Genomic DNA, 27,158 nt, shown 5'->3' with positions numbered 1-27,158 from the left:
TGGGCTCCATTCAACATTCCCTTTCAGGTCTCCCTGACTTCTTTCAGCTGTTTTTTATTGGATTCCATGAATGCCTCTATTTGGTAGGAAAGTAACACCACTTTTGTGCTAGAACACTATTCTAAGGCAAGCATCAACGAAAGTCCTATAGTTGCACAGTCAAAGTCTGGACCTTTTGTCAATATCAATTTCTGGGCCTTTGTCAGTATCAAAGATGGAGCTCTCTGGTGGTGGGAGAGGGGCGGCCTTCCCTCCTCTGCTTTCTGAGAAGGAGTGAGGATGTCAGGGTTCTACTCATGCCAGAATCTTGGTTACTGGGCTCTCTCTGGTCTGCAATTTGCAGCATGAATATATCTGTTCCTTGACAGTCCTTCCTGGTGTTGAGTAGAATATGCACACTTTGTCTGGCATCTTTTTGACTGGACTCTCTCTGTAGGCATGGTGGCTCTGGCCACTGATGCTCAGATCTGTTTCCTTGCCTGGATATTCCATCTCTGGCCAAACTCTCTGTACTGTGATGGCACACTGGGTGTGATTCTCTAGCCTAGGATTCTTGACTGGAATACTAAAACTGTTGTCTACGTGAAAGCTTGTTTAGCCTAGACCTTTTGCCATCTTCCTCCGTACTCTAGATTATGACTTTAGACTCTAACTTGGGACAATGATCTGCTGTTAGTTATTTTCTACTCTTCTCCTTCTTTTCCCCTTCCACTTACATAATTTTATTTAAAGAAACATATTTGAGCTTGTATTTCTAAATTCTTCAAAATTATTTGAATTTCTTCATACTTCTGGCAGCCTCCTATATATTTCTCAATGGAATATTTTGTCACTACCATTTTTATCCCATATGATATTGGATATCTTCCTGCCTAATTCAGTGGAAGACATAAATTACACTCATCCAGATATTTCAACACTTGTTGAAATGATTTCTTACATAGAAATCATTATTTTAGTATTTCTGGGGAGGTGTCATCTGTCATTTTTGAAAGCCCCTACGTGATACTTATATGCAAAGCTGTTTTAAACCAATATGCCATTCAGTAGATGAACGAATCAACAAAATGTCAGATATATATACATATATATCTATATCTATATCTATCTATCTATCTATCTATCTATCTATCTATCTATCTATCTATATGGCTGAATTCTATGCTTCCAATTCAAAAGGAAATGGAAAGATTTTTCAAAATTCCTGCTGAATAAAACAAGCAAGACTCAAAAAAACAGATTGCATAGTCTCCCTCATTTGTAATAATAGGAAATGTATAGAATAACACTAGCAGATGAGCAGAATGGCTCAAAAGCTTTGTATATAGGACCATACAACATCATGTTGAGCAAAATGAACAACTAGATATGGAAATAGAGGTTTTTCTTTGTGGTTGTTTTTTTTAATGTACTATGTGATTTCTTTTTTCTTTTGTGTTTTCCCCTATAGTTTATCCCGTGCTGTATTTGGTTTCAGTACTGTATGTATTGCACATGTACTTATCTTAATTTGACAAGGCAAGATGAACAACAAATTGGGGAGACAAAGGACAAAGGGTAAACAAATGCAATAGCAATACTCACAAGACAACATGTTGGAAATTTACATTACAACTTGTGAGGGATTTGGGGGGAAAGGAAAAGTGTGAGAAAAATGATGTAGTGGTTAAAATATCGACATATTAGGTATTCACTACCTTACAATTAATGCAACCCCTGTATATATCACCTTAAAAATAAAATTAAACTAAAAAAAAGTTACATAAAGTATAATTTCACTGTATTGCTATAGTAAATATTATTTTATGTGCTTTATCTTTTTAAAAATGAACACTATTTGGCATCTAATTTGAATTAATTCACCTTTTTTATCAGAGGTTCATCAACTTGAATGTTATCAAAATATACAATATTTTCACAATATACCTACCATAATTTTCCAAAAAATTATAATTTCAGTATTATCTCATAGTGAAACAGAAAACAGTTTAATTCTCTGGAAACTTCTAACTTTTAAAACTGAATAACTGTTCAAAGGACAGTATATATGTGTTTTTCAAATTTCTTACAAATACTGACTACTCATTTTCAAATTTTGAGCATTTCATATCAGAGATATTCAAAACAGTACCTGTTTGAATGTTCTTTAATTCTGCAATAGCTGCAGTTTCTAATGGGGTGTTACATATTGAGAAATCAACAGAAAAAAATAGCCATATTCTGGTGAAGAATATAACTATGAAGTATGTGTAATAATTAATTTCTCAAGAGTAAACATTTGTTTATCAGAGTAAGCTATTATTTCTGTGCCCATCAATCCCAACTATTTATGCCATAAAGTCTTCCTAGCCCAACAGTTTCTAATTTGTAAGGTGCACCTTAAAATTCCCTTAATTCACATCATGAATAGCTTATCACTCTTGTGAAAAAATACTACACTTGTGCTAATATGATGCCCTTCCTATTGTGGAAAGCACACTACACTAAACTTTGCTGCAACATATTTCTAATTTCTAGAAATCAGAACACTTGCAAATATTATTTATCTTTTTTATCTATCATAGATATTCAGGAGACTGAGATCAGAGATTATGGTTCGAAGCCCACCCAATCAGGAAGATTTCTTAGATTCTTCTCTCCAATAAATTTCTCAGGAAAAGCCAGACTCAAGTGGCACTGAGGTTGAAGAGGTAGGGCATGAGCCTTGAGCACAAATCAGCTCAAAGAGAGTGGCCAGGCACAGAGTTCAAACCTGAGGAAAAACCAAAAAATAAAAACCAACTCCAACCCTAGCATTTTTCTCATTGTATACAGAGGCATGTAATTAAGGTATTTTCTTCCTCTATTATGAGTAGATAGAAGACCCAAGACCTCACACAATTGCTCTCTTCATACCATGTTTCACCAAAACCTAAAAAAATTGCTTGTTCTTAATTTATAAATTAATATTATCCATTTGTTGGCAACTCTGTCTAGATTATTCACACTATCAATTTATACATGAACTGTTGGAATTATGAATTAACTGTTGTAATTATACCTCGCTTCAAAGAATACTTTAGGCAAATAAAATGCCAGATGCATGTGAATTTGTCGATTGAAACCTCTACTTAAAAATAATTTTGTAGTATCCTATAGAATATGAAATTACAAATAAAACCAAAATATTTATTTTAAATCTAAAATTCTAATTTAGCAAGGTCTATAAAGTCCTACATTAGATGAACTTTGTATTTTTCCAGACTTAAAATTTTGTAATCTTTCATTGTTTCTTTGAAATCCAACAGAATGATGCTTATTTTTTCAAATTTTTGATTGGGAATCATGAGCCATTTTGCATCTAGGAACCTTGTGTAATGAAGAGAACATTTAAAACACAACTGAGGATTATATATGAGTTGCATTTCAATAAGAAAGTTGCCTTCTCAAAACATAATGACAAAATTAGCCCAAACCTCCAACTGTGTATTCCTTTCTTGTTGTTTGGCTTGTTTCATTGAGACAAAATTATACTACCTGGCCCAGGGAAGGTATCACTATGTAATCCCACTCTCTAATCTCCTGTCTTAGTCTGAGTGCTAGAGTTCCAGGCTTGTATCAAATTGCCCTGCCATAGTTTGGTGGTTTATTTAATATAGATACAGACTAGCAATTATGAACGTCTCCTATGATCTTATCCATTAGACTGACTGCTCAAACTGTTTATGTACTATTTTCAAAGATGTTCTATCATTTGACACAGGATATGAACATTTAAAATGCACCTGCAGGGGTCTCTGATTCATTCTTCCATGGATCCAATCCCTTTAATAATGATTAATTGACTTTCTTATTATCTCTGGTCCCTAGGTATGTAATAGTCTCAAACTTCTTTGAAGAAATTTCACTTGAGGACTTTCTAATATTAAAAATTATCACTTGATCTAGTCTTACTCAGGATATATTTTCAATTGTTTTCTAACATTTCTCCACATTCTGAGAGTTGTTTCATTTGTGAAGGTGGGTTTGTACATGTATGTGCCTCTGTGTGTATATGTATGTTTGTATGTGTGTATGCAAAAGCCTCAGCAACCTTATTCAGAAATCTTGCTCACGACTAGTATTCCATCACTTGAGCTCATGCCTATAATTCTTGCTACTCAGGAGGCTGAGATCTGAGGGTTGCGGTTCAAATCCATTACGAGTAGGAAAGAAAGGTTCTGAGGCACTTATCTCCAATTAACCACTAGAAAACTGGAAGTGGCACTGTGTCCCAAGAGGTAGAACACATATTGCCCAGGCCGAGTTCAAACTCTGCCACAACCTTCAAAAAAAAAAAAAGATAAAAGATAAAAGAAAGAAAAAGAAATGAGATCTTTGCCACCAGTTCTTTGCTAGTATAATTCTCACTTTCTCACCATGGACTTTTTTCCAGTTAAGTCCATGCTCTTATATCTAACTTGCTTTGGAACCAGAATTATTCTTCCATTGTACATTTTCCAAATTTGCGTGATTAGCAACAATGATTTAGAGATAGAAGTTGAAAGACAGTGGCCTCATCATTCATGTTCCTCTTAGTATTAATTATTTCTCTATGTCACTCCCATAGATCTACATAATGGCCTTGGCTTTATTGGTTCAATGTTGTCTTATTTGCAGAATCATCTATAGTATATTAAACCATTATACTTAAACACAGAACTTTTCTTTCTCTTATTATTCCTATTGTTTCTTCTACAGTTAACTTGTGTACACTTGGGAAATAATGAAAAACACACACACACACACAAATAAACTTTTCTGAGAATCTTCTCCCAGTTAAATTTAATTTAAGAGCACTTATGAAATTTGAACTTAATGTACTCCTGGATAATGGTTTCTTCTTTTATAGTAAAAATAGTTTACAGAGGGCTTAGAGTCACATAAGTAAGGTAATGATTATATTTCCTATTTTTACATCCTCTTTTGTTTTTGCTGTGGTATCCGTTCCTTCTCCATCTACTAAATTCCCGCTCCACTCCCCAAGTTGTAAAGTTCGTTTTCTACATAGTGTCTTGTTCATATCATTGTTACAATTGGTCATCATGAATCTCTTTTTCAGAATTCTGTTGTTTCCCTTCCCCTCCCCAAACTAGATGGTTTTCCAGCAGAATTCTACAAGTCCTTCATAGCAGAGCTCACACCAATACTCCTCCAAATCTTCAATTAATTGAAACAGAAAGTTCACTACCGAACACATTCTATGAAGCAATCATAACCCTCATCCCAAACGAGGCAGGGACTCATCAAAGAAAGAGAACTATAAACACATTTCTTTGATGAGCATTGATGCAAAACTTCTCAACAAAATTTTGGCCAATGACTTCAACAATTCATCCAAAAAATCATGCACCACGATCAAACAGGATTCATTTCAGGGATGCAAAGCTGCTTCAATATACGCAAATCAATTAATATTATTCATCACATCAACAGGAGCAAGAATAAGAACCACATGGTTATTCCAATAGATGCAGAAAAAGCATTCGACAAGATCCAACACCTCTTTATGATGGAGGTTTTGGAAAAATTAGGAATCCATGGAACATTCCTCAATACAATAAAGGCTGTATATGACAAACTTACAGCCAGCATTATACTTAATGGTGAAAAACTAAAGCCGTTTCCTCTTAACTCAGGAACAAGACAAGGATGTCCAGTCTCTCCACTTCTCTTCAATCTAGTATTAGAATGCCTAGCTACAGCAATAAGACAAGATGCAGACATAAAGGGGATCCAAATAGGGAAAGAAGAAATAAAACTCTCCCTCTTGGCAGATGACATGATCTTGTATTTAAAGAATCCCATAGCCTCCACTCCCAAATTGCTCAACCTGATTCAAACTTTGGCAAAGTAGCAGGGTATAAAATTAACCCCCCAAAATCAATGGCTTTCTGTATGCCAACAATGAGAAAAGTGTGGCTGAAATTAGGAAAGCAACTCCATTTGTAATAGCCCCACAAAAAATAAAATACCTAGGAATTAACTTAACCAAAGAAGTGAAGGACCTCTATGATGAAAACTTTAAAATCTTGAAGAAGGAAATCAAAACAGATCTTAGAAAATGGCAAAATCTACCATGCTCCTGGATTGGAAATATTAACATCATGAAAATGACAATACTTCCTAATGCTGTCTACAAATTCAACGCGATACCCACCAAAATTCCAACCTCATTCTTCAAGGAAATAGAAGAGTCAATCCAAAAATTCATATGGAACAATAAAAGACCCTGAATAGCAAAAACGCTCCTCAACGGAAAGAACAGTGCTGGAGGAATATCAATACCAAATTTCAAACTCTACTATAAAGCCATAGTAATCGAAACAGCTTGGTTTAGCATAAGAACAGACCTCAGGTACAATGGAATAGAATTGAAAACCCAGAAATCAACCTACAGACCTATAGCCATCTAATCTTCGATAAGGGAGCTAAAACAATAGAATGGAAGAAAGAGAGGCTCTTCGGTAAATGGTGCTGGCAAAATTGGTTAACTACTTGTAGAAAACTAAAGCTAGATCCTTATATATCACCCTGCACCAGAATCAACTCCAAATGGATCAAAGACCTCGAAGTCAAAGCAGACACTCTGAAAATATTACAGGGTGAAATAGGAGCACATGTCATAATTTACGTAATACTACTTACATATCTGTAGTTACCTTAAAAGATTTTAGGCCTTAGAGCAGGGAGGTAAAATGTATTTTTATTTCTGCATGAAACAATTTGTGACTTTATACCAACAAACTGAATTTGACTCTTTCCTTATTTGTAAGGTAAGTTGGAAAATATAAGGTCTCTTCACTTTTCTCTTTTCTTGCTCTAGAAGTCAACAAATATATTCTTCATTTTTTCTGGTAGATTACATCCATTTACAGATGAGAAATGTAAGGCTAACAGTCAATGTAGTGAGTAAGAATGATAGCAGAATTTTTGTCTGAGGTCTTCACTCTGTGTGCTTACAAAGAGATAATTTGGTGATGGAGAGGACCAATATGAAAAGACTATGGGGAAAAAGCATACTTTGGGAATGGTTGTTTTAGGACTAGGTGACAGTGATGAGTAAATGAAACAGGCTGGTGTCAGGGGCATAAAAAGGAGTACATAGAAATCATATTAGTGACAGAACCTAAGAAAATCTTGATCATTCATCTTATTTAATGGGAGGGAGTAGAAGGTAAGAAGAAATCTCAGGTGCTTCCACTGGTCTGGCTGGCAACTGTGTTAGTGATATTCTTAGTAATAAGGACGACAGGTTGAAATGATGGATTTAGGGCATAAAACTCTCTGATTATTCTGAAGTTCATATTAAACAGATGCAAAAATAGGTCTGTTTAGACATCATCAAAATATCCACTACCATGAATATGAAAAATTATAATAAAATTGGGGTGGTATTATTGAAGGGAAGAGGAAATGTAAAGTTCTCACACAAGTGTGGGCAATGTGAGCACCAGAGTGGACAAGATTGGAAGAAAGAGAAAAACAAGGAACCAGAAATGTAATAAACACAGATTTTCTGAAGTAAAGGAAGGAAAGAATTTTCAGGAAGATATTGAAGGAAATATGCTATTTGGATTTGAAAAGTAAAAGGACATAGACAAGTTTAATAAGAACAGTGTTTTGGTGAAAGTCATATTGATAAAATTTTGAGGTATGAATTCAAAGCCATAAAATTCTGGATCAATGAATTCAACAGATCCTGTTGATTTTAAATGCTGGGAACATATGCTTTTATCCTAACCTTAGCAAAATCATACAAATATAACTCTCATGAACTTTACTTAGGGCTATTCTGTGAATATTTTTGAACTTTGTTTAGCCAGCAGATTAGAGATTGAACTACAGCAGACACAAGCCTAATTTGTCCTAGAGTTCTAATGAGTGACCCATGTATCCACAACAGTTTGGGATTTTATTGAAATATCTTTAGATATGTCTGGATATTTTATTAGCTTATTCATTATAAATGTAGGAAAAGTATCACCAAGTATTAGTTTGAACATACAGCTTTACTGATGTGACTGAAGACTCCTAGAATTGATTCCTCTTTAGAATAGAAAATGCGTCAATAGCCATTGACACATCACAACTGCCATATACTCTATTTAATTCTAATTCTTATTAGGGATATCTCCATGCTGAAATAACCCTGTCCATCAACCTGCCACAAATTCTTGTATGTAGGAAGTACTCATAAACTTCAAGCTTTTATTGAATGGAAGAGTTCAGACATTACCCTCACCTCTAGGATTAAATGCCTAAAGAGATAAGACATTTTGCTTTAATGCCTTTCTTTCATTTTTTTATACCTATTTGCAAGTAGGGAAGGATTCTGATTTAACAACAATACAGTGGTGACTTGTTTTAACACAACGTCTAAGATCTAGTGTTAATTCGGATACTCACTAATTAGCTACAGATTTTGTGGATATTTATATTTCTCCTGGGTAAACTAATGAGCACCAAAAAAATGTCCCTAAGGAGCCTTTCAATTCTAATATCACTGTTTGTCTCAAAATGCTTCAAATTCTACACCCTCTAATGTGGGCATAGTGTTATCTTGTGGAACTTTTCTCCTCAGAGAGTGAGTACTACCCTATTGCTTAACATGGACAAAGTACATTCATACATAAACTGGGCATGTGCAAACAAGAAGTGATAGTTGAACAATGTTCTTAGCAGTATTTACAGATGAAATGGAAATAGAGCAACTATGAAGTCAAAAGGAATGTGCAAAAAGACAGAGGCACAAAGTAGAATGTGCCAAGGAAATGCTGAAGAGTAATTTGAAATTATGTGCTCAAGTGTGAGGGTGTGTTCAACGTACAGCTTCAGACAATGTAATCGGATATCTTCAGGGGAAACTGCTTTAAACGATTCCGGGATAATTGTACAAGTAGAAGCCCTTTGGTCTGACTCTAATCAGCCACAACATAATCAATTTAGGGATTATTTTCAAAGTGCAAAGTGAGCAAAAGTAGGCTAATCAGAGTTAGTGTTCAGGTTGAAGTACGTCTTCATTTATTTTGGAGCATTAAACTAGGAAAAAAACCAAGTAAACATTTTGCAAGTACCTAAATTAAGTGGGACGTATTATATTGGTCTCTTTTTAACTTGGAAGTTATAGATTATGTCCTTTTATACTTGGGACAATGATATGCTGTCAGTTATTTCTTCTCTTCCGCTTCTTTTGCCCCTTACTTACATAATTTTTATTTAAAAAGACATATTTGCGCTTGCATTTCTAAATCCTTCAAAATTATCTGAACTACTTCATACTTCTGACAAACTCTTATATCTTTCTCAAGGGAATATTTTGTCACTACCATTTTTATCCTATATGATATTGGATATCTTCCTGCCTGATTCAATGCAAGATATACATTAGACTGATCCACATATCTCAACACTTCTACCACCAAGAAATCCTATCTTACATAGAAATCATGATTTCAGAATGTCTGGGGAAGTGGCATCTGTCATTTTTGAATGGCCCTACGTGATACTTACATGCAATCATGTTTTAAACCAATGTGCCACTCAGTAGATGAACGAATGGACAAAATGTGGTATATATATATATATATATATATATATATATACATACATACCCGGTGGAATTATTTGCTTCTAATTCATAAGGAAATGGAAAGACTTGGAAAAATCCTACTAAGTAAATTCACAAGACACAAAGAAATAGATTCCATGGTTTCCCTCATTTGTAATAAGTAGGAAATATCTAGGATTGTCCTAGCAGATGAGCACAATGGTTCAATAGCTATGTGTAAGTTGATGCTGAGCAAAATGAACTCCTACATATGGAAACAGAGGTTTTTCTTTGTGGTTGTTGTTTTTAATGTACTATGTGATTTCTTTTTTCTTTTGTGTTTTCTCTTATGGCTTGTTCCCTATTGTATTTGTTTTCAGTATCATGTGTCATTGTATATACAGTTATCTTAATTTGGCAAGGGAAGAGGAACAACAAAATGGCGAGACAAAGGACAAATGGCAAACCAATGCAATAGCAATACTCACAAAACAAAATGTTGGAAATTTACCTTACAACTTGTGAGGGGAATTGGGGTGAAAGAAAACAGTGAAAAAAATGAGAGAGTGGGTAAAAAGTTCATGTTATGTATTCACTACCTTACAATTACTGCAACCCCTTCTAGATATACCCCTTGACAATAAAATTTAATTAAAATATAAGCTACATAATATATTATTTCACTGTATAGGTATAGTAAATATTAATCAATTACCTCTTTCTTTATCAGAGGGTCATCAACTTGAATGTTATCAAACTATACAATATTTTCAGAATATACTTTGCCATTATTTTGAAAAAACATTATTTTAGTAATGTCTCATACTAAAACAGAAAACAGTTCTAGTCTATAGAAATTACTAACTTTCAAAAGTCAATAATTGTTAAGAGAAGAGAATATATGTGTTCTTCAAAATTCCTATGACTACTAAATATTCATTTTCAAATTCTGAACATGCCATACCACAGACATTTCAAATAGTATGTGTTTGCCTTTTATTTAATTCTGCAATAGATGCAGTTTCCAATGGGATGTTGCATATTTAAAATTCAACAAAAAATAGCCACATTCTGGTAGAAAATAAACTTATGAACTATTTATAATAATTAATTCCTGAAGAGTATACATTTGTTCATCAGAGCAAGCTATTATTTCTATGACAATTAATCCCAAGTTTTTATGCTATAAAGTCATCCTAGCACAACAGTTTCCAACTTGTAAATTGCACCTTAAAATTTCCTAAATTCACATCATGACTTACTTAACACTATTTTGAAAAAATACTACTCTTCTGCTGTGATGCCCTCCCAATTGTGCAAAGAACACTACAATAAATTTTGCTGCATCATTTCCCCCCAGTGTTATTCTTGAGATAAGAACACTTGCAAATATTATTTATTGTTATACTTATTTTATTATATTATTATTATTATTTTCTCTATCATAGATATTCAGGAGATCTGAATATCTGAATATTAAGATCTGAAGATTATGGTTCAAATCCCACCTAGGCAGGAAGTTTCCTTAGATTCTTATCTCCCATAAACTGTTCAGGAAAAGCCAGACACAGTGGCACTGAGGTTCAAGTGGTAGAGCAGTAGCCTTGAGCAAAAACAGGCTCAGGGACAGTACTCAGGCCAGAGGTTAAGCCCTAGGAGAAATTAAAGAACAAAAACAAAATAAAAACAAACCTCAAACATAGCTTTTTTTCTCATTGTATATAAAGGTATGCAATTAAGGAAATTTCTTCCTGTGTTATGTATAGGTAGAAGAAAAAATGATTTCACAGAATTACTCTCTTCATACCATGTTACACCAAAGTCTCAAAAATTGCACTTTTTCTAAATTCATAAATTAATAGCATCCATTTGTTGGCAACTCTCTCTAGATTATTCATGTCATACATGAACTGTTGTAATTATCTATTAACTAAGTTCTAAGTATACCTCACTTGAAAGAATATTCTAGGCAAATAGAATTCCAGAATCATTTGTGCATTTCTAAATTAAACCTACTTGAATACAATTTTGTAGCCTCCTATAGAGTATGAAATTACAAAAAAATATTTGTTTCAAATCTAATTTCTTATTTAGCCAGGTTTACAAAGTCCTACATTAAATGAACTTTGCAATTTCTCCATGCTTAAGCTTTTGTAATCCTTCACCATTTCTTCGGAATCCAACAGAATGATGCTAGCTTTTTCAAATTTTTGGTTAGAAATCATGAGCTATTTTGCATCTAGGAATGTTCTGTAATGAAGAGAGCATTTAAAACACAATTTAGGATTATGTGTAAGTTGCATTTCAATAGAAACTTTACTTCTCAAAACATTATGACAAAATTAGCCCAAACTTGCAACTGTGTATTCCTTTCTTGTTGTTTGGTTTGTGTTATTAGACAAAATTATACTGCCTGGTCCATGGAAGGTATTACTATGTAATTCCACTCTTTAATCTCCTGTTTTAATCTGAGCGTTAGAATTCCAGGCTTGTATCACATTGCCCTGCCATGGTTTGTTGGTTTATTTAATCTAGACACAGACTAGCAAATCTGAACTTCTCCAATGATATTATCCACTAGACTGACTGCTCAGAGTGTTTATGTACTTTTTTCGAAGATCTTCTAATATTTGACACAGGATATGATCATTTTCAGATGCACATGCTGGGATCTCTGATTCATTCCTCCATGGATCCGATCCTTTCAATCATAATTACTTGACTCTCTTACTATCTCTAGTCCCTACCTATGTAATAGTCTCAAACTTTTTTGAAGAAAGTTCACCTGAGGACTTTCTAATATTAAAATGTATCACTTGATTCTAGTCTCAGAACATATTTTCTAACTTTTCTACACATTCTGAGAATTGTGTCATATGTGTGTTTGCACATATAAATGCCTCTGTGTCTATGTGCGTACTTGTGTGAATGTATGCTAAAACATCAAGCTCTTATTCAGTAATCTTGCTCAAAACTAGTATTCCATCACTTGAACCATTTTTCCAATGCAGCTTTTGGCTGGTTAATTATAGGTAGTGTCGCAAAGGCTGTTCTGCCCAAGATGGATGCAAATTGAACTTCCCAGACTCCTTTACATTCTTAGGTTTTATCTTTCCAGGAATATCAACTTTTAAACTACAAGCATTTTTGTGAGTGTAAAGTCTAAGCTGTAGCACAGATTTTCAACTCAAAAATTCATATAAAGCTAGATGAACATACACATTTCATATACTTAGTGTACACTGTTAGAAATGTAATCTTAAGCCGGGTTCCACTGGCTCAGTCCTATAATCCTAGCTACTCAGGAGGCTGAGATCTGAGGATTGTAGTTCAAATCCAGCACAAGTAGGAAAGTTTCTGAAGCACTTATCTACAATTAACCAGCAGAAAACTGGAAGTGGATCTTTGGCTCAAGTGGTAGAGTGCTAGCCTTGAACTGAAGAACGGTGGGACATCGAAAAGGCCCAGAGATCAAGCCCTACAACCATAAAAATAAAGAAAGATTAAAAAAAGAAAGAAAAAGAAATGTGATGTGAGCCACCAGGTTATTGCTAGTATAATTACTGCGGTCTCAACATGGCCTTTTTTTACAGTTAAGTCCATGCTCTCATATCTGACTTGCTTTGGAACCAGAATTATTCTTCCATTCTACTTTTTACAGATTTGCGTGACTAGCTACCATGATTTAGATGTATTAGAAGAAAGAGAGTGGCCTCATCCTTCATGTTCCACTTGGTAGTAATGCTTTCTCTATATCACTCCCATAGATCTATATACTGGCCTTGGCTTTATTGTTTCAAAGTTGTTTTATTTGTAGAGTCTTCTATAGTATATTGAACAATTATACTTAAACACAGAACTTTTCTCTCCTATTATTCCTATAGTTTCTTCTACTGTTAACTTATCTACACTTGGGCAATACTGCACAACACACACACACACACACACACACACAAAGTTTCTGTGAAACTTCTTACCAGTTAAAATTAGCCTTAATTTACAGAGAACTTATGAAATTTGTACTTAATGTACTCCTGGATAATGTTTTTTTCATGCTTCTTATTGTAAAAATAATGTACAGAGTGTTAGAGTTACTTAAGTAAGGTAATGAGTACATTTCCAATCAATCGAGCATTGCTACCTCCTCCTTTATTTTCCCCTGCCATCCCTTCCCTCCCCATCTCCACAATTCCCCCTTCCCTCCCAAGGTTGTAAAGTTCATTTTCTACATAGTGTCTTATTCATCTCATTGTTACAGTGTGTCATATTGTATCCTTGTTTCAGCATTTTGTTATTTCCCTTCCCCTCCTCACATTAGAAAAATGATGCAAGCACCGAAATAATATCAAGTGAAAATGGGATATATGTGGGGGAAGAACATAGAAGAGAAACCAAAAAAATCACATAGTACATTTTAGATATATTAAAAACAATAGCAAGAAAGGAACAACAAGATGTGTCCCTATCTTGGGGTTCATATCACTTAACGTCATCTTATATTGCCATATGTACATTGATAATGTTTTTATAAGCCATTTAAATTCCACGTGTTACCTAATGTCCAACGATGTCTTTGTGCTATTTCAATGAAGCCAGAAAACATTCATTTTACCTGGATCAGCACAATAGATATTTACTGAATATAAGTGGAAGGAACTGTTACTGCAAGTGGAAACTGATCCCAAGAGAGGAATTGAACATAAAGAAATGACAAAGTTCAAGTTAAGAAAAGAATACAAGGCTTGAAGGAAACTCTGTACTGGGCTTATTCGAGTCTGTTTTTTACTCATAAAACTTGTCTGTAAACTTGTAGTTGAGAGTATTACAAAAGGAAACAATATGCCATTTGAAGGCCAGCATAGGAAAAAAATAACTTTGTTTGAAAAGTGTTCTACTGCAAAGGAACAAAGACATGTAAGTTTTAAAGTGTCTTATGGAAGGATATTTCACTCCTGAGATGATTTTCTTATTGTGAGTCAGTTATCAATTTCTTTTGTCTGGTCCTGAGTTCTCCATAACAATAAGGATTCTAAAAAAGCAGAATACACTGAGTATGATCAGCAAAAGGAGCCTCTTCTCAAACCAGTGCTTTAATGATGGTCCCAAAGTAATATGTGGGGTTTTGTGCTTGTTTGTTTGTTTTCTTGGTGCTGGTTCTGGGGCTTGAAGTCAGAGGCTGGACCCTGTCTCTGAACAATTGTCTTCCATGTCCAACTGCCCCCAAATCTAGTACTCTACTGCTTGAGCCAAAACTGCACTTCCGGTTTTTTGGTGTTTTGACCCCAAATCTAGTACTCTACTGCTTGAGCCAAAACTCCACTTCTGGTTTTTTGGTGTTTAAATACAGATAAGAATTTGACAGACTCTCCTGCATGGGTTGGCTTTGAACTGAGATAGTAAGAAAGCCAAGTGACATCAACTGTATCAAGATTTCTGTTTTGAACCAAGAAATACTAGATGCAGTTTACTATAAAACTAATATTTGACAATTTTTAAAAGAAGAGAATATGTCCAGCAAAGAAGCCATAACTTAAATTACTCAGCAAAAGTAGGTGCACTGGATCACTTTGGATTTTTTTCTGATTGGGATGATAACTATTGACTTCATAGTTCCTTTTGGGGAAACTTAAAGTCATATTTGCAATTTTTTTGTTGGCCATAGGGCTTGAACTCTGATCCTGGGTGCTGGCCCTGAGCTCTTCAGCTCCGGTTGTGCACGCTACCACTTTAGGTACAGCACCACTTCCAGGTTTCTGGTGGTTAACGGAAGTTAAGTGTATCGTGGACTTTCCTGACCAGGCTGGCTTTGAACCACAATTCTCTGGTCTCAACCTCCTGAGTAGCTAGGATTACAGGCATGAGCCACCAGCACCCAGCTCATATTTGCATTTATGTGCAGGTAATGACACTATGTAGACAGAGAATGGAAATTTGAATCAAATGATGACATTTTCGCTTTTCAGAAAAATTGAGTTAGCAATAAATATGTCCTCCTTTTCCATGTTGTTACATTAATGACTCATGAGGTATGGAACTCTTACATTAGCATCCTCTGCTGTCTGCGTATGCTGACTTAGCAGCAGAAATTGTTCATAGTTAAATAGAGACTGAGATGTTTAGAAAGGAAAGGAGATCAGGTATGAAAGAAGGAAATAAAACTTATCTCACAGGAATTAGGAACTAGCCAAAGAAATTTAGAATGCCAAAGGCAATGAGGAATAAGCCTATTTGATAACTAGTTCTTCAATAACCAAAAATGTTTCCCTAGAACTGTTTTTGGTATAACTTAGTTATTATTATCATTTATTCCTTCCATCTGGAGTTATTCCTTCTCTTCTGTCAAAACTATTCATTAGCTTCTGCCTTTTTGGTGCTATGCCTGACAAAAAGATTTCCAAAATCTCACTTAGACTACCCTTCTCATTGTGATAAGCATTGAACACTCAAAAGCCTGGAATTTTGAATTTCCAGGATTAATCTTCACCTGATATCTAAAACCTGGTATCTAAACACATTCCTGTCATTACTTGCCGTGACCTATTAACAAAACTTTTTTTGTTCAATACAGTTTTCTGATATAGGTAAAGTATATGAATTAAGGATTATTGTCAGATATCAGTATGGAAGGAGCAATTATATATTACATGTATGGTTATTTTGTATTTACTAACTAAATGATTTTTTGCCAGTCCTGGAGCTTGAACTCAGGGCCAGGGAACTATTCTTGAGAGTTTTTTTTTCCTCAAGGCTAGCACTCTTCCACTTCAGCCACAGTACCACTTCTTGTGTTTCTTTTTCTGTGTATTTGGTACTAAGCAATGGATTCCAGGGTTTCATGCATGCTAGGAAATAACTGTAATATAAAGCCACATTCCCAGAGCCCTAAATGACTTTCTTAAGATGGTATTACTTTTTCATTTCATTACTATGTATTATAATTTTGGCTAGGTCATAGAAAAGAAGTGGAAAACAATACTAAGTTCAGTATTGCTGGCATTCCTATCACATCACTAATGAAATACAGTGTTAAGACCTGCAGGACTCATAGGGCTGTTACATGTGACATTATTATGTAAAGCACCATTAACAGTCATCTCTGACATCGATAACATTCTGCTTCCACTTTCAAGGTCAAGAGCTGAATGTCTAAGACTTTTTATTGATTGGTTGTGTTTCCTAGGAAAGAAGAAGGAGGATGTGGAAGGTGATGGTGGAAAAATATGTATATTTGCTCCCTGTCCTCATTTTTTGCATTTTTAAAAAGTGCTACCGATGAACTCCCACACACATCTAATTGACTCTGCTATCTGCACAAGAAGCAGATAAATTAAGGAATTTATTCTTGTTCATAGTCACTTGTTAACAAAATCCATTTCTGGAAAAAAAGATACTAGGAAGAAAGTAGAAAGTATTGTCTATAAAATAATTTCTTCTCTTAGCAGAACAAAATGTAGTATTGAAATGATTAATCCAGCTTTCTTTGAGATTTTATGCTGTTTTAGTATCAAAATGTTCTCTAATTCCTGTAACATACAAGCATAAAATCATGATTTGAAGTTCTTAGTATTTTTAGAAACAAAGGTACATAATAGCTTCCTTCCTGCAGAGACATGTGATGACAAGTATGATTGGTTGTATTATCGTTCTCTTCTTTTTCCTCTTTTCTCAAGTATTGTATTTCTTGGCATATTTCCCTGTCCTGCATCAGCTTCCTGTAGGTGAGATTTACCTCTACTCTGCAATGTCAACATGTGATTTACTTCAGCTTACAAAAATGAACCAGAAGTGGTCAAAGGGTATTTCTAGGGGAAGATTTCTAGCCCATTGTCTGTGTCTAGCAGCTGACTTGTTTTCCCTTAGCCATAAAAATAGCATATTTCTAGAGGGAGTCTTCTTTCAATTTATATACTGGAAGAATATAGCATGTGAAATAGAGACAAAACTCAAATACAGACACACACACACACACACACACACACACACAAACACACACACACACACACACATATATACATATATATATATTTAAAAAAACAGGCAGAACTAAGATAATATTAGAATGATATTAAGATGTTAGTTTCTTACCATTCTTGTATATGTTTATGATAGTTGACTATAGCACACCAGAATTTAACAAACACTAAACAAGAACTAAACAAATAGATAACATTTCCTGTTTGATGCTATTCATTATTTTATAAATAAGCATTCTCCATGTGATCACTTGTGGAGTTATCTTTTTCTATATATGTGTTTAATCACTATAGACCACTGTATCTAATATCCACAATCATTATCCAGACCTTGTCATTGAGATGAGGAAGAACAAAATGTCTAGATTTTTCCTTTTCATTTCCTCTTCTCCTTTTTCTACTGTGAATTCTCATCCTTTCTCCAAATTCTCCGATTAATGAAATAAGAATGACACATTGTAGATATCAAGCAAAAGCCTTCAAAGCCAGAATTTCATTCTTTCAGAAATAGGTGAAGTAAATCAGAGTGGCTCAAAGAAGAATAAATATATGATGTTTTCCTTGTCTGGCTTCCACCGTAGTGTGGGACCAGGACTCTAAATATCTAATAAACCATTTCCCTTGGCTAATTTTTTAAAATAATTTTTTTAAATAAATAGTAATTTTTAAAAATTTTTTAAAATAAATAGTAATTTGTTGTTTGCTTTTGGCAGGCAAAAAAATAAGACTGCTTTAACATTTTGTGAGTTGAGAGGCTAAATCTTATCAGAATCTATACATAATGAAAAATAAATGATTTTAGTATAAATAGCTGTTAGATACAGTTTTAATGTGACATACACACAGAGACAACTTTTTTCTTCTTTTCCTCTCCACACTGATTCAATTTCAATATGCAGTTCATGTAATTCAAATAACTGTGTTTCAGAAATAGATGACACAAAAAATTAGAAAAAGAGAACCAGTTTTGGGTGGTATAGTCTTTAAAAATAGCTGTCAAGTTAATATTAACCATAATTCCAAAATAATATCAGTCAAAAGCTCTTGAAAAGAGAAGATTTTAAACAGAATGTATAAAAAGTGCGAGTGCCAGCACTGCTTCAGGAGCTGCTCTCTGGGATTTAGATTAATTGCTTTCTGGGAATAAAGTTTTTAAGTTATATTTCATAGAAGAAATATGTTGTTCAAATTTAATGAAAGGATAACAGTTTATAGTAGAAGGAATGCTACACACTTATTGTGGTAGGCAGTGAAATACCTTCCCAAAATATCATCCCCAAATATCTAATTCCTCAAATGTAGTTTTGCATGTTATACATATCTATCTATCTATCTATCTATCTATCTATCTATCTATCTATCTATCTATCTATCTATCTATCTATCTATCTATCTATCTATCTATCTATCTATCTATCTATCTATCTATCTATCTATCTATCTATCTATCTATCTATCTATCCATCTATCTATCTATCTATCTATCTATCTATCTATCTATCTATCTACCTACCTACCTATCTATCTATCTATCTCTCTATCTATCTATTTATCTATCTGTCTATCTATCTATCTATCTCTCCATCTAAATACTAGTTTGTAAAATAAACACCTTTCTTTACCCAAGGAGCAAAAATTTGTATAATTATCAGATGGGGGAAGAATATTCAAATGGGTACTTAAAAGTCCCAGCTGTAGAGGGAAAGGAACATGATTAGGGTAAGAACCCTCAGAAATATGTAAAGATGCTACATTAGAAGACAGAGGAAAAGACAACAACCCAGATTCTGAAGTTTCTGGAAAGCAGAACAGGAAGTAAATGCCGTTTCCACTAGAATCATCTGAAAAGTATTTCACCTCTGTAGGTGGCTCGATTTTCATCTAGTGAGACTTCTTTTAGATTTCTGTCCTTTAGAACTAAAATGATAAATATGGATTATACAAGCCACTTAACTTGTCGAAATTTGACAGATTTGATAGAGTAAACCAAGTCAACTACAGCCTTTTACTGATGCAACTACAGGGACACCACATGTCCTAGTTTCTGAGAATAAGAAAAAGTTGCCACTGGCTTTGTATACATGTATGATGTACATACTACTAAAGGCTTTGCATTAATGAAGTCTTGAAATTATATATAATATCTAAATAAGGAGCTCCCTATCTTTATTTTCACCTTTGGGGATCACTAATTGCTACAGTTATGTAGAAAGCTAAGGTAAGAATATGGAAATGAAATCTTTCTCCTAGTATTATAAAGATAATTTATGTCATTTTGAGTTATAGTTTCTAAAGTAATTTAAAAAAAATAAAGTAAAACAGAAACAGAAACTCAATTTTTTATCCTTCCTAACTTTCCAACAGAAATTAGAGAATCCAGTAAAGATACAACAATCCCAGAATGGTATAGGATGTTATAAGAGCACTAGATGGTGAAAAAGAAGATAACAAAAATGGGTCCCTTGGAACAATGGGAAACACCTACAGATTGTGATATAGCTAGAAGATAGTTTCCCCTATTCTGTCTTTGATATTTTAGGTGTGTTTACACAGCAACTTTCCTCTCATAGGAAGTGACTCTTTATTAATACTTAAGGGTTTGCAGCTTATAACCCAGCAACAAATAATGCTTCTAAATGTAAAAAAGAATGATACTAAGAGTAAACAAGTCTACTTGTGTTGCTATAGCTAATAAATAAGAATGATCTTTGGGATTAGTCAAACAATCTTGATCTTTTTCATAACTTTCCTCTTCTCCAACAAGAGAAATCCTAGTCAAGATATGTAAAATATTAATAAAGGATTTTTATATTTTTTATTGTTCACACTAAAGCAAATACACTTTTCCTCTTTGCAAGCCTGGTTTTGAGAGTCAGACCCTTACAATTATTTTATAGGCAAAAGTTTATTGCTTTGGCTTAGGTGTTTTCTTGCCTTTGGGCATTGCTCTCTATTATTTTGGCAACTACACAGAAAAACAAGATAAATCCATTATCCTTATTTTGAATTGTTCAAAGTCAAGTTGTCTTCAAACAAAGTTTTCTGTTTCCTTCTACACTGCTAATTGAAGTTTAAGTGGTAACAAAAACGTGATACTTTAATGTACATTTTCATTGAAACCAGTGAAAAAATGAGTGTCTGTTATTGCTTTTTAAAATGTTTTCAAATATTTTCCTTGGCTATTTTCATTATTGCCTTTTTTCCAGCCTCTAATCAGGAACACAGAGTTTCACAAAAAGATCTTCCTAAGGAATAGGATTTTAGTAAAAAAAATAGGTGTATAATTAAAAATTTTCATCACTTAAGAGATTGAATAGCTCAGAAGACATTTTGCTATTACTGGCATGGTTCTTAAACTAAGTGAAATGCATGTAAATGTGACAGTTGTTCCAAACAATGATTATGGCTTATACTTTTCTGCTTCTATGAGATGAGTAACGTTACTGTAAATGAAACCTCTGGAAAGATTGGAGGGCATATAGATTTTAGGGTAGAAGGGTTAATGTTAGAAAGTCAAGAGAGATTCCATAAACAGCACTGGCTATCACTTATCAGTTAATTATACTTATGATATATATGTATATAAACATAAATATGAATTGAGTGAGAAATGTGTGATTTACACAATTGATTCAATGACAAATAAGACCAGAAAACAGTTCCCTACATTTGTGTAAACTATTATATCTAGTGAAGATTTAAAAAGTTTTAGAATATAAATTTTAACATTAATGTCAAAATATTTTTACCTGTTTATTTTTATTTTTGGCGGTTGTGGGGTTTGAAATCTGGGTCTGGACGCTTTCTCTCAACTGTTCAGCTCAAAGCTAGTGCTCTACCACTTGAGCCACTGCCAGTTTTTTATTGGCTCATTGGATATGAGTCTCATGGACTTTCCTGCCTAGGCTGGTTTTGAACCATGATTCTCAGCTCTGAATCCTTAGTAGCTAGGATTCTCAGCTCTGAATCCTTAGTAGCTAGGATTACAAGTATGAACCACTGGCAACTATTTCATAATTAATTTTACACATTTATGAAGTATGGAGTGGTAATTCCATTCATTTATATCTTGTGTAATGATCAAGCTATATTATATCCAATAGTTTCTGTATGTAACATTTCTCTTTAGTGAGACTGCTCAAAACTTTATCTTTTGGCTCTGATGAAATATCTATTCTTAACTATAATCACTTTGCTTCTTATGGTATACAATAAATATATTAACTTTTAGTCATGGAAGTCTGCTAATTAAAATTATATAAAGTATGAATTGTAAAGTGAAAGAAATTCATGGTTCCATTACTTGTTTTAGGAAAACAATTATGCCTTTTGTTTTCAATTCTATTTCTGTGGGAATGTGTAATATTCATTGACTTAACTGTTAAAATTGATAACAGTTACATTATAACAAGTTGATTCAAACTTGTATTTGAAAATTGCACACTTAACACAAATATACTTTCACTTTCTTCTACCACATAATTAAAATATCAGTAAAGCAAAGATTGGTGTTAACAGCTCATGTGTAGAATCCTAGAAACTCAGGAGGCTAAGACCTGAAGATTTTAGTTCAATGTCAGTGCAAACAGACAAAAATGTGAACATTTATCTCCAATTATCCGACAAGAAGGAGAAGGTGAGAATGTGGCTCAAGGAATAGTGTCATCACCTATGAGCCAAAAAATACAATGGAGACCATTAAACATTGAGTTCAAGCCATAAAAATGGCATATACACAGAAGACAACAATAAAAAGTACTATTAACATCAATAATGAAGACAAAATAGTAGAAAAGATCATGAGAAATGTTGTAATACATGAGAGAGACAAATCATAGTCTCATTTGTACAATCTCATTGTACTCATTTGTGTTGAAACCTGGCTTTTGGGTAACATGTGAAAGAGTAGATTTGATTACCTGACATAGCAGACATTGCCTGTGAATATGCACCATCCCATTCTGCAAAAATTTAAACTCGTGCTTGTTAATTTAAATAAAACCTCATGTTAGAGACTGTTTGGTTCACATAGACAAGGGTCCTTATTTTGAGGCTTCAGACCAGAGCTTTTGTTTATAACGACTCCTGCTTTATCCACCTTCCCTTGCCTTATTAGCTGGCACCAAGCCAAGTCTTTTAACTAGACCCCATTGCCTTAATCCCTCCTTTCTCAAGCTACAACTCATTTCACATGCTATCTATGTCATAGAATTAGTTGTTTTTTTCTAATCCCCAACAGAAACCTCTTATATTCATGTAAACCCACTATACATAACCTAGTTAGAAAAGGGATTAAGTGTTTAGCATTCACTGCAGCTCTCATCTGTAGATTTGCTTCCTAATAAATCTGTGCTACACTATCAGTTTTTTCTCCATGGCCTTTGAGTGTGACAAATGATTGATTTGGTTTGATGTAATCCCATTTATCCAGACTTACTTTGATTTGTTGTGCTTCGTCATCTTTGGAAGTTTTAACCTATGCCAAGGAGCCCTCATGTTTCCCCTAACCCGTCCTGTAACATTTTTAAAGGTATCTGGACTTACATTGAGGTCTTTGATCAATTTGCAATCGATTCTGGTGTAGGGCGATATATAAGGATCTAACTTCAGTTTTCTGTGTACAGCAAATTCTACCAGCACAATTTTTTGAAGAGGCTATCTTTCTTCCATCCTGTTTTTCTGGCTCTCTTATCAAAGATTATGTGCCTATAGGAGTGGATTCATTTCTGGGTCTTCAATTCTGTTGTACTGATGGAATTTTGTGCTTTTATTGGAAAGAAGGGCACTACCTCATTCCTGAGGAAAAAGAAAGACTGGAAAAAATGATATTTAGTGAAATAAAACAGATCCAATTAAATATATGTTGTATTGTTTTCCACCTTTGTAATAACTAGAATATGTCCATAAATCTACAAGTTAATCCAGTAGGTAATAAAAGACAAATAATTATACTTGGACATGATTAACTAACAGCACTCTAAGCATTCACATGGTGAAAACAAGGGAGCTATTCTAAGGAGAGGATCACAATGACTCAATAGCTACATGCATATGACCATATTGCAATGAACTCTAAGAATCAATCATGCATGTGAAATACATATATCTGTATATAATTTTAATAGATGTCATAAAAATAGGCGATTTCCCTGTTATCTCAAAGCAAATTTCTAAGTTTAAAAGATAAAATCAAGGAAAGTTTTCAAAACAAAAACTAAAATACATAGAGGAAAAAGTGGGAGAGAAATGATAAGATGAAAAGTAGAGTAGCTCTCTATTGAAGAATTCATAAACAATTTCCAAAATTATACAAGATAGCTGGGGTAGAGCTCAGTTGTAGGACTAGACTAATATATACAAAGCCAGGTGTTCAATCTCCAAGAAGGCATAATAACTTATCAAATAGTAATAATAAAATAATTACTAGAAATAAATGCTTTCATGTTAGAGAGGCCTGAATCCTAAAACAGTATACAATTTACTCTCAATTCTTGTATTCAGTGACATGAAACTACAAGAATAAAGAGGAAATAGTTTTCCTTTGCTATCCTTTCCTTTAGTTTTCTGTTTTCTTCTTCTCTTTTTTTCCTTTGGCACTACTGGTGCTTGAAGTTGCTAAGGCTCTGACCACTTTAGATTATTTTTCAGATGAGGTCTTACTTTTTAGCCAAGCCTCTCGAGCAATAATCGCTTTCCTATGGCTTCCACAAATGTGAGATAAGAGGGAAATTACACTATATCTAGCTTTCTTTGTTTTTGTAGTTTCTCACGATTTTTTTTTGTGAGAACTGGCCCTGGATGTCAGTGTTCTAAAGTTCTGCCTTCTAATTAGCAAGGTACATTTCATTCCAAGTTTGGACTCAGAATATTTTTCAATGTAAATATTCAATATTGACTTCTATTTTCTATGTATGTTTAAATTCTATTGAGGTTAGTATGCTTCTTTATGATGTTATAATAAGAACACAGAGAAATCCCTTGAATATTTTCCCTGTTTCTTTGAATATTTATAAGTATGACATAGTAAGTAGGACATTAATATTTCACAAGTACATTATGCAGACTTCAGTTGTTATAATTATTTTGTGCACATATTACGTCCAATATAATTTTATCAACTCTATATTAATATATCATATTTACAGAAACGTTTCTTTTCCAAAAATGTGTCTGTCCCATATTTCCCTTCTATAATTAAACCCTCCACTTCTCTTTGTCCCATCCAAAACCTGTTTCATCCTGGAAACGAACACATTTTTTTTTGCTCCGACTTCTAGATCATGCAATAAATATGCGTTGAAGATTGCCTTCAAATCTATGGTAGGTTATTGCCAGTTGTTGTATGCCTTAATATTGTATTGCATTCCCACGCATTGCCTTTGGTTCTGTCATTATAGAATGTAGTATAATTTGTTTCCCATTCACCTGAAGAAACCCTGAACTGATTTCTATTTCTTTGACTAGAGGAAATTATGCTTCTATAAAACTCTGTGTTTTGGCCTTTGGGTGAATGTTACATTTGATTTCCATGAGACAAAGCCTGAAGAGCTCAATTCCTGTGCTATATTGTGGGTGGCTGCATATTGCATATTCTAGGAAACTGTCAAAATGTTTTCAAAAGTGGCTTTCCCATTTGACATTTCTGCCAGCATACAGTTTCTCTGTTTCTTGATAGCATTTAGTATGGACATTATTGTATTATGTGAAGTAATTCTCATACATGTTTTATGATGTCATGTTAGTTTTAATGTGCATTCATTTGATTACTGATGATGATTTTCTTGTGCTTATTTTTCACAAGAGGTATTTTGATGTTTTCTAACTGATTTTTTTAACATTAGGTTTTGAGACTCCCATGTAGACTCTAGATTTAAGGCATTCTTCAGGTACAGGATTTGTAATTATTTTATCCTTACTATGGGTACCTTTCATCATCATTATCAGCAGCAGCAGCAGCAGCAGCATCATCAGCATCATCACTATTAGTATTACTACTATTACTTTTTTACATGTAGGTATGGTCCTAGGGATTGAACTCAGGGCCCCTGAGATTTGTTGCATTTTGTCAACAATTTACCATTTGAGTCAAGCCTCAGTTCTGGCTTTTTTGCTGATTAATCAGAGATAAAATTCTCAGGAACTTTATTTTGTGGGCTGCCTTCAAACAACAGTACTCACATCACACCCTACCAAGTAGTTAGGTTGATATACATGACTCCCCTGATCCCAACTTTTATTCACTACTTGCATATGAGCTTTCACAGACTAAATTATTTTATACTTTTTTGAGTTCTACTATATCGTTTTCCTTTCCTATAATTTTAATGCCAAATTTAAGTATGCTTCATCTCCAAAATTGTCAAGACATCTTCCTTTGTTACACATTTACATCATTCTTTTTGTTTTACATGCCACTTTCAAATCCTGCTTGAAGTTAATATTTGAATAAATTGTTATTTTAAGTCAATTTTCACTTTTTAATTCTCCCTAATATTGTCTAACCTATCACCACTTATTAAAGAGTATGTCACTCCACAAGTGTTTGATATTACACTCTTATTAAATATTCCTTAATAATAATTATGTGGCTCTAATCTGGTGCCCTACAGACACATTAGGCTGTATAATCTTTTCTCTACAAATATAACAATTTTACACTAACAGCTTTAATATTGGACAGAGAAATATATTCCAGTTTATTTTCCTTTGTCAATGAGTCAAAGAGTGATGGTCAGGTGTTTTTAAAATTTTTCATAAACTTATAAATAAAACTCTGAAGCTGAGCACTGTTAGCTCATGCTTATTACACTAGGTGGATAGGAGGCTGAGATCAGAGGATTGCAGTTCAAGGCAGCTCAAACATTAACATATAGTTGTTTGATGTTGAATAGATATATCTGTTGAACTAGATTGTATCTGTAGATTATTGACTGTACAAATTCAGACTTTGGTTGATGGTTGCCTTAAGATAGTGTTCTAGCACAAAACTGGTGCTATTTTCATCTCAAATGGGGAGTGTAAGCTGGAAAACACAAGAAAAATGGCAAATCCGGGTATCTCAATTCCCAATCTTGGTAATCAGGGGACAGAACAGATAATGAATAATCCAGAGGAGAGTTCCCAAATAGCTCTACAAACACTGCTGGCAAACATGATAAAGGAAAAGTTTGAAAACATACAAAGGACTCTGTATGAACGTGATAGGGAGAGAGAGGAGGCAATCCAAAAGTTTATACAGGAATATAAGCGTAAGGAAGCTACTCAAAAACTGATACAGGATTTGCGTGAGCAGCGTGAGAATACTCAAAGAGAAAGGCAGGAATGGCTTGAACAGGCTGAGAACACTCAAAGAGAATGCACGAATCCCACGAACGGGAGGAAGCTAATCAAAGAGTAATACAGGAATTGAGAGATCAGGAAGAGAATACACAAAGATCACTAAAGGCATTCATGGAATCCATTAACAAAGAGCTGGAGGAAGTCAAGGAGACCACAAAGGGAATGCTGAATGGAACCCAACAGAAGGAATGGGAGCCCAAAGAAACCATAACCAATCAACTAAGTGATTTAAGAATAAACACTGAACACCAAATGAAGGAAGTAAAGAAATTCATACA

The sequence above is a fragment of the Dipodomys spectabilis genome, unplaced genomic scaffold, assembly GCF_019054845.1.
Source record: "Dipodomys spectabilis isolate Male_0828 unplaced genomic scaffold, ASM1905484v1 ptg000010l, whole genome shotgun sequence".
Classification (NCBI taxonomy): domain Eukaryota; kingdom Metazoa; phylum Chordata; class Mammalia; order Rodentia; family Heteromyidae; genus Dipodomys; species Dipodomys spectabilis.
Note: the sequence above shows the minus strand (reverse complement) of the source record.